Source organism: Ornithodoros turicata, unplaced genomic scaffold, assembly GCF_037126465.1.
Source record: "Ornithodoros turicata isolate Travis unplaced genomic scaffold, ASM3712646v1 Chromosome33, whole genome shotgun sequence".
In the NCBI taxonomy this organism is placed as follows: Eukaryota; Metazoa; Arthropoda; class Arachnida; order Ixodida; family Argasidae; genus Ornithodoros; species Ornithodoros turicata.
The window spans coordinates 1,390,869-1,401,729 of NW_026999359.1; the positions used below are offsets into that span (position 1 = coordinate 1,390,869).

General features: G+C 43.9%; 1 long non-coding RNA gene across 1 annotated transcript; it reads left to right on the forward strand.

The window, feature by feature from the left end:
- The first annotated feature begins 1,849 nt into the window (after positions 1-1,849).
- Positions 1,850-3,110, forward strand: LOC135373868 (uncharacterized). Its single transcript, XR_010416635.1, has 2 exons — positions 1,850-2,631; positions 2,968-3,110. It is a non-coding gene; the product is annotated as an uncharacterized LOC135373868 (long non-coding RNA).
- The last annotated feature ends 7,751 nt before the right edge of the window (positions 3,111-10,861 follow it).

Below are 10,861 nucleotides of genomic sequence, written 5' to 3' on the forward strand. Positions count from 1 at the left end.
GCTTTCTTTACGCAAGGGCAATGCGTCTGTGTAGGTGCCACTATCAGATACCAGACATGAGTGCCTTTTTCTTGGTTTATTGGCATATGCTTCAGGTCGAGCACAAGCGCGTGCAATTTTTCGCTGCTCTCTTCTTCAAATCACCGATTTTACGCAGAAGAAAGTCGCATGGTGCAGCTGAGAAGAGGGTTTCTCTGATTGTTTGTTTGATTTTGTTGGGTGTTCGATATGTTGAGGAAGTCAGCTGTTAAAGGTATCCGTGAAGAAATGCTTGCATCTGAGCGCAGGATAGGAATTCCTGAAGCACGGCACCCTCAGTGTAAATTAATTATTTTGGATATGAGTCTGCTTCCCTGCATGACAAGGCTGAAATGGGAAGAGAGAAAAAATTGGAGCGCTTCATTAGTAGCGATCCAAGTAATAGGGCAATTATAGTTTCCATAGGAAGTTGGGCTCCTAAAATTATAGTTTAGTTGTAGTTTTTCTAAACTGCAATGCAATAATCATTAATATAGTATAGGAATGCCATCGTGTTCCCGTAAAGGCGTTCTGTCTTGTGCTTTCGCGCCTTTTTGCTCGCAATGCGCGAATGGAACTTTGCCCACCCGGCTTCCGCGCCTTTTTTGCTCGCAGGTGTAGCCACAGACAACGAATGTATGAGCATAGAAAGGGTCATGTATTACATAAGCCTGGAGGTGATGTTGAGTGGTCTCACTTATTATTTTAAAAGAGCAGTGGCAGTTTACTGTAATTCTAATGACCATGATGAGCCTTTGGGGTGAAAACCGTTAATATGCGGGGTGCTTTTTGTTGAATTTTAATGAGAGAATCAATGTCATTAAGAGTAGGACAAAGGAAATAACCTTGCGATTCAATAAATAATAGGAGTCTTTGCCGGTGTCTTCTTCTTCAGACAGGATGTGATGACGTCACGCAGTCTGTAGCAATGCATTGACCGTTACTGGAAAAAAGTGTGGCAATAGAAAAATAGTGTGTATTGTCCTGGGCAGATTTATGATGAGCACTGTTTTTGAATAAGAAGAAATAGTTTGATGCTGGTTTCCTTCTTTGCTTCTTTTCGCTTTTTCCCCCCTTGTCTGACAAACATGTGCTGACATGCCTGGGCTTGTTCTGACATGCTTTCCTTCTGCATGTAGTTTTTTTTCCTTTTGTACAAGGCATATTCTTGACGATAGTGCTGCCTTGAATGGGAGTAGAGCAATTCTTAATAATTTTGCGATTCATTTAGTTCAGAGAGTAACCGCGAGGGAGACAGGTGTGTGACATTATGTCTTGCTGAACCTTTTTTTTTTTCCTGTACAGTAAGACTTTGGGAATGAAATGCTACAATCTCCTCTTGTCTATGGTGTTTTTCTGCAATAGTTCCCTACGCAATCATTATAGTAGAATAAAGGAAATAATCTAGGGATAGTGATTCAATAAATAACAGGTGCCCTGTCTAGAGCGTACGCGTCCTTGAGCCACGCACCTGCATGATGACCGCATACCGAGAGACTATTGTTTCAGGTTGACCTTGTCTAGAGGAGCATTAGTGGAAAAAAACTGTGTAGCCCTGAGACAATAGGATGATGTCTGGACCAATGAGACTGGCCTGCAGGGGACGCAAGGATTCACTTCTCTCTTGGACACTGGCGGATGTAGACACGGTAATTATGATCCTGGCAATTGCGTTGATCGTCAGTAGAAGAGCGTAGCTTAGGTGGGGTTCTGTCTGCCTCTGATGGGGTGCGGATGTGTGGTTCGTCACTGGTGAATGGTGTTCGACGATGCAGGTGGATTTTGTGACGAGCGGATTTACAATGAGGGAATGTAGTGTACGTGGCCGATGATAGTGAGCGTCTTTTCACTCTGTTCAAGTGTTCGTTTTCCTCTGTTGCCCAACAGTCGTGCGAATTTGTCCTGACGTGTCCTGACATGCCCCGATATGCATGGTTTCCTTTGTTAACGCTTTGTATTTTGTCTTTTTTGACAAGGAACATTGTCGTCTTGACGATAGTGCTGCCCTGAGTTCTGCGCGCGTTGATTTGTTGAGTGCCTAGTCCTCTTATTAGCCGTTGATGGGGTTACATGTTGGGATATTTTGTTCTTTTGCAAGTCTCATTTAGTAAGACTTTGGAATTCCTACGATCAAGTTTCATGCATGGTGCTCTTCTGCAATAGTTTCCTATGCGATCGTTATAGAAGAATAAAGGAAATAACCTTGGGATAGTGATTCAATAAATAATAGGTCCCCTGTCTAGAGCGCACGCGTCCTTGAGCCACGCAGGTGCATGAGGACGTCATACCGTGGCTTCACTGCAGATTGACCTTGTCTAGAGGAGCATTAGTGGAAAAAAACAGTGTAGCCCTGAGACAATAGGATGATGTCTGGACCAATGAGAACGGCCAGCAGGGGGCGCAGGAATGCTCTTCTCTCTTAGCCTCTCGCAGGTGGCGGTAGGAGCGCGCAGAGGGCGCTACGAGCGCGCGCATGCGTAGCACCCGTAGAGTGGCGTTTACGTCAGTCCACCTCTGGCTCTCGTTGGGAGAAGACGTGCGGTCGTTCGCTCCGTCGTCACTTGATCCCTGGCTGTCGACGAGAGCGGACGCTCCGTCGCAGCGGGGAAAAAGGTGAGTGATTTACCGATGTTTGCGCGTTGTTTTACCGTGCTCGTGTTAAGCCTTTTCTCGCATGTTTAGACTTGTTTTGCGGTGTCCAAGCCTGTTGACGCACGTTTACCATCGTGTGGTTCCCGCCTTGTGTTAGCCGCGAAGTGTTGTGACGCTGTGGTTAGGCCTAGTCGATTGCCTTAAGCCTTTTCCCCCAATGTGTAGTGTTTTCTCCGTGCTGTTTAGCAGTAGCGGTTAGGCCTTTTCCCCGCGCTCTGGCATGCTTAGACTTGTCGAGCAGTGTTGCCATTTTTACGTGTCGCTAGTACTTTCTTGTTCTCTGTGTTTCTCGTATAGAGCTACGATGCTGGCGCCATCTGGTGTGATGCCTTGGAACTAGCGTGCCACCTGCCTCTGCAACCGTCGTGCTCCAGTCGCCCCGGCGTGATTTCTTCAAGATGGCGTCGTTGATTTTCAAATAAATCATTTCCTACTGTCTGCTTCCTTTCTATCTAGTTTTTTATTTCCTACAACCCGAGTTTTACATAGAAAATCCACGACAAGTATTGCACTGAGTCAGATTTTGCCAAATTTCAAAATTTTAAAAATTTAAATTTTTTTAAAAAATTTTAAAGTAATTTTAAAATAATTTAAAGTAAAATGTGCAATACTTGCCGTGGATTTTCTGTGTAAATCTTGGGTTGTTACATTACTACTACCGTCCATGTTCCGGCAATCTTCAAAATATTTATACGTAAAAAGTATGCCGAATTGAGAAGTAATGCTTTCTGTATCTTATCAAACAACGATGTTGTGCACGACAGTGGGCAAAAATATGGGGGTTATTTTTCACTTTTCGGTCTCTTTAAGGAGGTAAACCCGAGACAGGGATGAAGAGACGACACAACAAATTCTCGACCACCGCAAAAACTTTAATGCACCTGTGGCCTATATATCCAAAAACCTCCGGAGAGGAGGAACAGGAAGTAAGGATGGCTTACTCACACAATTGCCACGTGCAGCAATCTCTACCGACTTCCTCAACAACCTTCGCCAAGCATTCTTTTCTTTCCATAGTACCCTGGTTTCAGGGAAAACAGGCTTACAATTGTTACATTCACGAAGGTGCTGGATGAGTTCACTTGATACAAGGCCCATGTTTTTAGCATTGAGGCAATGTTCCCGTAGACGTCATTCAAACGGCGACCGGTTTGGCCTACATAACAAAAACCGCATTCCAGGGGAATGGACTATACAACCGAGTGATTGCAGGGAACAAACGGGTTACGATGTTTTATGGGGTAACCAGTGAAAACAGAAGAAAAAGGCGTTAATCTACTAAGTTTAAAAGCGTTCGAAAAAACAATCTTGGTACCAAAATTTTTGACAACAGCATATATGTTGTGCGAAACAGAGTGGTGGTAGGGAATAACGGCAAAAGGAAACCGATCAATCGCAGAACAAGGTGTGCGGTGAAATAGCTTGCGAAATAACAATAAGGCTCTAGCAGAAATTATACAATCATCGAACCCCGCAGAGCGTAACCTAGAGCACTGGCGTGACAAACTAAACTTGATATGGTGGATGCAACTTTTGGAGACAGAAGTATTTAACAGGAAAGAAATAATACCAGATTACCTTACTTCCTGTTCCTCCAGAGGTTTCTGGATATATAGGGCACAGGTGCATTAAAGTTTTTGCTGTGTTTGAGAATTTGTTCCGTCGTCTCTTCATCCCTGTCTCGGGTTCACCTCCTTGATCATGCACCATGTTGACAGCGCCCTGTCTCTTCCATCGATCACCTGAGGGTTCTTTAACGTGCGCTCAAATCTCGACACACCACATTTAACGTCCATTTTTAACGGCGGAAGATGGCGTGTCTGAGCAACTTGTACCCTTCCACCAAGTTGCCATCTCCTCGGACGGGTTCGAACCCGCGATTGGGGGATCAGTAGGCGAACACGCTACCGACCGAGCCACCGAGGCCGGCCTTCGTGATGAAATCACATCGTGCAGACGACTGTCAAAAATCAGTGTCGGGCTCCTTATGCGGCTTTTAATCAAACAAAGTTCGTTGCTGCTCTGTTTGTCCCAGTGCTGCTGCCATGTTTTATTTATCGCTTTCTTCAGGACAGGCTTAAGGTCCTGACAAGGAACGTCAGAAAGAGTTATATCACCAGAAAAGGCTATTACAACAGCTGTGTCAGCCTGTTCATTGCCAGGTATCCCGACATGGCTAGCTCCCAGCAAATAATATTATTCATTGGATCTATTGGTCACCGTACTTGCTAAGTACGTTGCATGATGAACAATGATATTTTTGTTGTACGAATGCCACATATAGCGAGTCTGTGTGTATCACTGAATATTTCATTTAATGTTGCAAGATGTAGTTGAAAGCTAAAATAACAGCATGAATTTCTACTGTGAAGATGGAAGCGACATTTTCTAACGGCGAGATCTTGTACCTGTTTGAAAAACCATTGCACATGAAACACCAGAGTCTGTCTTTGAACCATCTGTGTGAACCTCCACATGGTTTCCGTAGCTTTCCTTTAGTGTCTCAAATTCTTGGAGTAGGACGGTCCTGGGTGTAGCATGTTTCTTAAACTTTGTTAGAGACCTGTCGCATTTCGGAGGAGGTTGCCATAGAGGAATTTTTTTGCTGGTTTCTCCAATCATAGAACTGCAGTGAGAAAAACTGTAATCCAAATGATTTGTGACATACGCATGTCAAATGGGGGTAGAGTAGATGGTTTGCTCAGGAAGAACTGTTGGAAGTGTGTCTCCTTAACACATCGAAATGCGGGATGGTGCTTATTTTTAAGTAAGCATTTTCTTAAGTAAGCATGTGTAAGTAATTTCTTCATGCATATGAAGTGGTAAAATAAAACCGGCGCTTTTCTAAGGACCACTCATTCCATTCTACATAGAGACTTTCCACGGGAGATGTTCGGAAAGCTCCAAGGGTCAGACGCAGTCTCTGATGATGTAAGGGATCTAACATTTTCAGGGTAGATGGTCGCGCAGATCCGTATACCGCACATGCATAGTCCAGCCTTGAAAGCACAGTGGAGGAATATATCCGATGCAGCGATTTCCGATCTCCACCCCAAGATTGGTGCTAGAGTACTTTTAGCAGGTTTGATGATTTTATGCATTTTCTTTAAGTGCTTGATATGTGCTTCAAAAGTCAAAGTTAAGTCAAAGGTAAGTCCAAGGAATTTATGTTCCAATTGAACAGTTGTATCTTGAGTCTATTTTAAACGCAGGTCCAAAAAATAGTCCTCTAACCCTTGAAAAACGAACGCAAACAGTCTTTTCATGGGAGAATTTAAAGCTATTCTTATGGGAACATCTGACTAATAACTGTAGTTGACGCTCACATATAGCCAGGTTACATGATGAATAAGATATCTGAATGTCTTCTACATATAGTGAATATGTGACTGACGGTATAGAGTTCATCTTTACAATAAAAAGTGTAACTCTTAAAACGTGTCCCTCAGGAACACGTTCTCCTCAATGAAAGGACGTGATAGTGTATTACCCAACTGAACTCTGAAAGTTCATCCCCGGAGGGAATCTGCAATGCAGTGTAGAAGACTGCCACGTATTCCAAATGAATACAGGTCACGCAGAATTCCATATCGCCATTATGTGTCGTAGGACTTTTCTAAATGAAAGAAGACCGACACACAATGCTGCTGACGAATGCTTCCCTTATAGTTGTCTCTAACGCAACAAGATGATCAACGGTTGGCATGCAGCTCGGAAGCCAGACTGGTACTGGATGAGACACTGATTTTCCTCGAAATAATATAAAAGGAGGTTGTTTACCATCCTCTCAAAAGTTTTTCCTAGACAACTCGTGAGAGCAATAGTGGGGTAGGAACGATCCTTTCCCCGTTTCAGAAATGGGATTATTGTTGCTGCTTTCCAGTGTGAAGAAAGATTACCCTCCTTCCATACCAGGAGTCAAGTAACCCTTCCTTTGACGTCTGAGATAAATGTTGTAACATAGCATATGTGACGCGATCTGGACCTGGTGCTGTGTGCTTAGATGATAATGCTCTCGACATTTCTACCATGGTGAAAGGTTCATTTTACGAGAAATTGTCAGCAGTATTATTAATTATGCTGTGTTCCTAAGCAGCTTCTTCGATTTTCAAAAACACCTTACTATAAAGTAAGGAGCTTGATATACTTTGAAAATGCTCGAAAAGTGCGTTGGCCTGTTCTTCGAGGCTCTGACAGATAGCACCGTTGACTTGTAAAAGAGGAGTGGAAAAGTTAGCATAATCGCCCTTGATTTCTTCAGTCTGTCACACACAAACTTGTATGGCGTATTAGAATTTAAAGATGATAAGAGCTTTCCCAAGACTCGCGCTTAGCTTTTCGACGTGCTCACCTTCCTTGTCTTTTTTTAGCGCAATCAGGTTTGACGATTTCGGGTATCTTCTGAACATGCCCCATGCTCGATTTTGTTCTTTTCTAGAAGATTGACGTTTATTTTCCACCGAAGCGTTGGCCGCTTGTGGAGGCGACCGGCAGTTTGTGGGATAGACTCGGTGGCAGAGCTAATTATGGTGTTTATGATAAGGGTATTTGCTTCGTCAACTCCCGGTTCCTAAAACCTGGACAGGAAGATCCGTGCTGTCTCATGAAAGAGGCTCCAGTTTGCGTCTGATGATATCCACCTGGATGGACGTGTGCTTAAATTGTGTGTCCTTGGCTTAACGTTAAGACTACTGGGAAATGTTCACTGCCCCTAGGGTTGCTCTCAACTGCCCACCTGATGTTTTGGAACAAGGATGGCCAACAAAAAGAAATGTCAATTGCTGAGAAGGACTGTGATGTACTGTTGACGTATGTCGCAGCTCCTGGATTCAGGAGGCACATTTGTCTTGAAAGTAGCACCGCTTCTATCATTTTGCCATGTCCGCCAGTTTTCCTGCTGCCCCACAGGTAGTTATGGGCATTGAAATCTCCCAGTAAAACGAAAGGTGGTGGCAGTTGATCTATTAAAGTCTCTAGGGTGTTTCGACCAACCACAGCCGATGGTGGTAGGTATAAACAACGAACAGTTAGGACATCATGAAGACATATTTGAACAGCAACAGCCCCGAGTGTTGTTTTCAGTTGGAAATGCTTTGGAGGGAGGTTTCTCCATGTAGGGACAGCAACACCTCCAGATGTACGTACGCGTTCCATCGACACAAGCTTTTCGGGACAGGTTCCACCGGCTGAGTGTATGGCCCCCTCGGGTCAGTTAGGTCGCCTGTACTGCGAAAGAGAACACATCATACCTGTCTGCAAGAGAATTTACATCGTCAAGATTCGTGAAAAGCTCACGACAATTCCACTGCAGAATCACCATAACATAGAAAACGAAAAAGATATGTGCAACACGTGTCTGCATTTTGGTGAAGTGTGTGCTGTTCAAATAAGCTTGAATATATTTCTTTTTCGGGCCATTATGGGCTGTCTCGGAACTTTTTTTCCGAGCAGCCGCCAGTTACTTTGCCGATACATCAGGGAGTGAGCAACTCCTCAAGAGAGTACCGTCTGCCTTCTCCTTAGACTGACAGCTCGTGCTCGCAAAAGAGCCTTCCGAGGTCGTATCATCATCGCACTCCAATGAAGTCATTTCCATGGTTGGCGCCGACAGGAGTGGAGTCGATGACGGTGACGCCTCAGAAGTTAGTGGAGTTGGGGTGGATCTTCGATACCCTTGTTGTACTCTGTGCTCGCTAATGTACTTGTGTGTACTTCAGTGTACCCATGCAGGTTTCTGTGTGTGTTTGGTGACCTGTTGTGGTTTTCCTGCGAAAGACTGCGAAAAGAGAGAGTAACTGCGAAAGATTTCTCAAATAAATATGGTGATATTTTTTCTTGCTTCCGGATAACTTATGTTTTGCTTGACCTTGACAAGTAGAATCTCCTTCTTATATTTCCACTTTGGACAAGATCTTGAATATGAGGGGTGCTCACTTGAGCAATTGACGCAGAGGTCAGCCCCCTTGCACTCCTTTGTGTCACGGCCTGCCTGGCACCACCGTGCACAACAAGGAGAGCCCCGGCATGCGTAACCAGCGTGCCGTATCAATTACAACGAAAGCAGAGCAAGGGATTTGGAATGTAGAGCCGCACATTTGCTGAAAGGTACCATAATTTTAACTTACCAGGTAACGTAGGTTTTTCAAGGTTTGTACGATGTTGCTTGTGCTAATATATTCACCATTCTTACGAATCTGAATTTTGCGAACATTTATGACGTCCCGATCTTTCAAGTTTCAAGGATCTCTTCTACAGGTACGTCAATCAGCTCTGAAACTTTGATGACGCCCCAGCAAGTATTCAATGTTTTGTGCGGAGAACTGAAATATTCTTTCCCATCAGCTCATGTGCCTTTAGGATGTGTTCATTGTCTTTTTTCATTTGTGCATTTTAGGACCAGGCCAGCGGATCCTGTACGTTTGATTTCAGTAATGTTCTTAGACAGTGATGCCATTCCTTTCTTAATGAAAACGGATGAATTTTTCCCAGTGGTACGTTTTTGTCTTTCTCTTTGTCTGGAGACGTCAATACAATGTACTTTGAAGTGAATTCTTTCGATACAGTCCTTAAGGGTTTGGTCAGTAGTTGCTTCGCGGCCACGATCTCAGATGACAAGAAAATCTACCCATGCAGATTTGGTCCTTGAAGTCACCCGTAGTTCATACTCATACGAAAGTATGAGGAAGGTCACGGAGGGTCATACGGAAGGTCACGGAGTTTTGACAACTCTTCGGCCAGAGCTTGACCATCAATCAGACAACCATCGTCCAGGTCCTCTCCCCTTTGCCTTTCATCACCTTAGCATGGTACGGATAACACCTTGGGACTGAGGACTCGGGTTCCTGGTGGCGCCACTCACCAAACACCAACATAAGGTAGTGCCCCTACGCGGTGAAGAAGGATGTGCTGTAGATCTGCTAGAGCACCGCAGTGACAGCACCTGGGAGAGTCAACTTGTTTCAAGCACTTACGCCGCTGAGCTGTAAGAGTCACAAAGAGCCGCACTCGATGAATTAAGGCAGCATCTTGACGAAAGGTATTTCGTGGCATGCGGAAAACGAGTGTTGGATCAACTCTTCTCAGCGTGGATGGGGATTAAATATGATGACAATCGATGTTCTGAGGCTCGAACACATAGAAAGAACACATACATACAAACCCTAAAGTCCCTAAGAAATGCAGGGGGGAACGTAAGACAAGCCTTCATCGTCAGTGTACTTTTTATTTTTCATCATTTTCGTTTATTTTAGCAGTGATTTTTTAGTACTCTATTCACACAAGTACTACTTACACTTACTCAACCAGATATTTTTCGAAAGTACCGTACTAGATGTCGTCCCACATCCATGTTCGGCACTGCTTTATATGAACACCGCTGAAAAACAGGAAGATACCAATTTTAAGCGGGCACAAACAGATAAGATAACATACAAGCAGGCAAGCTTGCAGGCAAGGTGAGTGATCACTGAAGTGCGAGCTTGGGGTCAAGACCAACAGTAGCTATTTTGTTGATGATGATGATTATGGTGATTCGAGTTTTTTTGGCACATTGACAACTATGGTCATAATGTGCCACAGCGACGATAAGAATGGGATCGTTAAAAGAGACCACCATGTTTAGTGAAAATATGCCACAGATCTATAAAAAGCATCATTCTAAAACTAAAAAAGGATAAGAATTCCGACGTCTTCCAAGAAATGAAATACAACACTAAAGGGGATGATAGGGGAAGTCTCCTGTCTGTGTCTTTTCCATAAGTCATTCTATAACAGAAACACTGATCGTCTTTTCCCCCGCTGCAGAATACGTTTCTTCGCGTCACTACCACGTTCACAAGATTATGCCCCCACAATGTAGTACTAATTCTTTCATGTACTCCTCCATTCCAAAGAAAATTCCGGACTGGAATCACCTGCCGGAGTCGCTCGTTTTCATCCAAGACCCTGCTCGCTTTAAGGCTGCCATCATCCAATACTAGAAAACATAGTCTATGTCTCATGATCGTTCCAATGTCACTTTCCGCCACCTCTTTATTCTTTTATTATCTCACCTCAACCGTGCACAATGCTCCCATAATTGAGCTAAGTGTACACCCCGTGCAGCATTTTCCTATCTGCACCCCAAAACCTGTGTGCCAAAATTTTCAGTAAATTGAGATAATTTATACATTTAAGCTTCAAGCGTTTTACG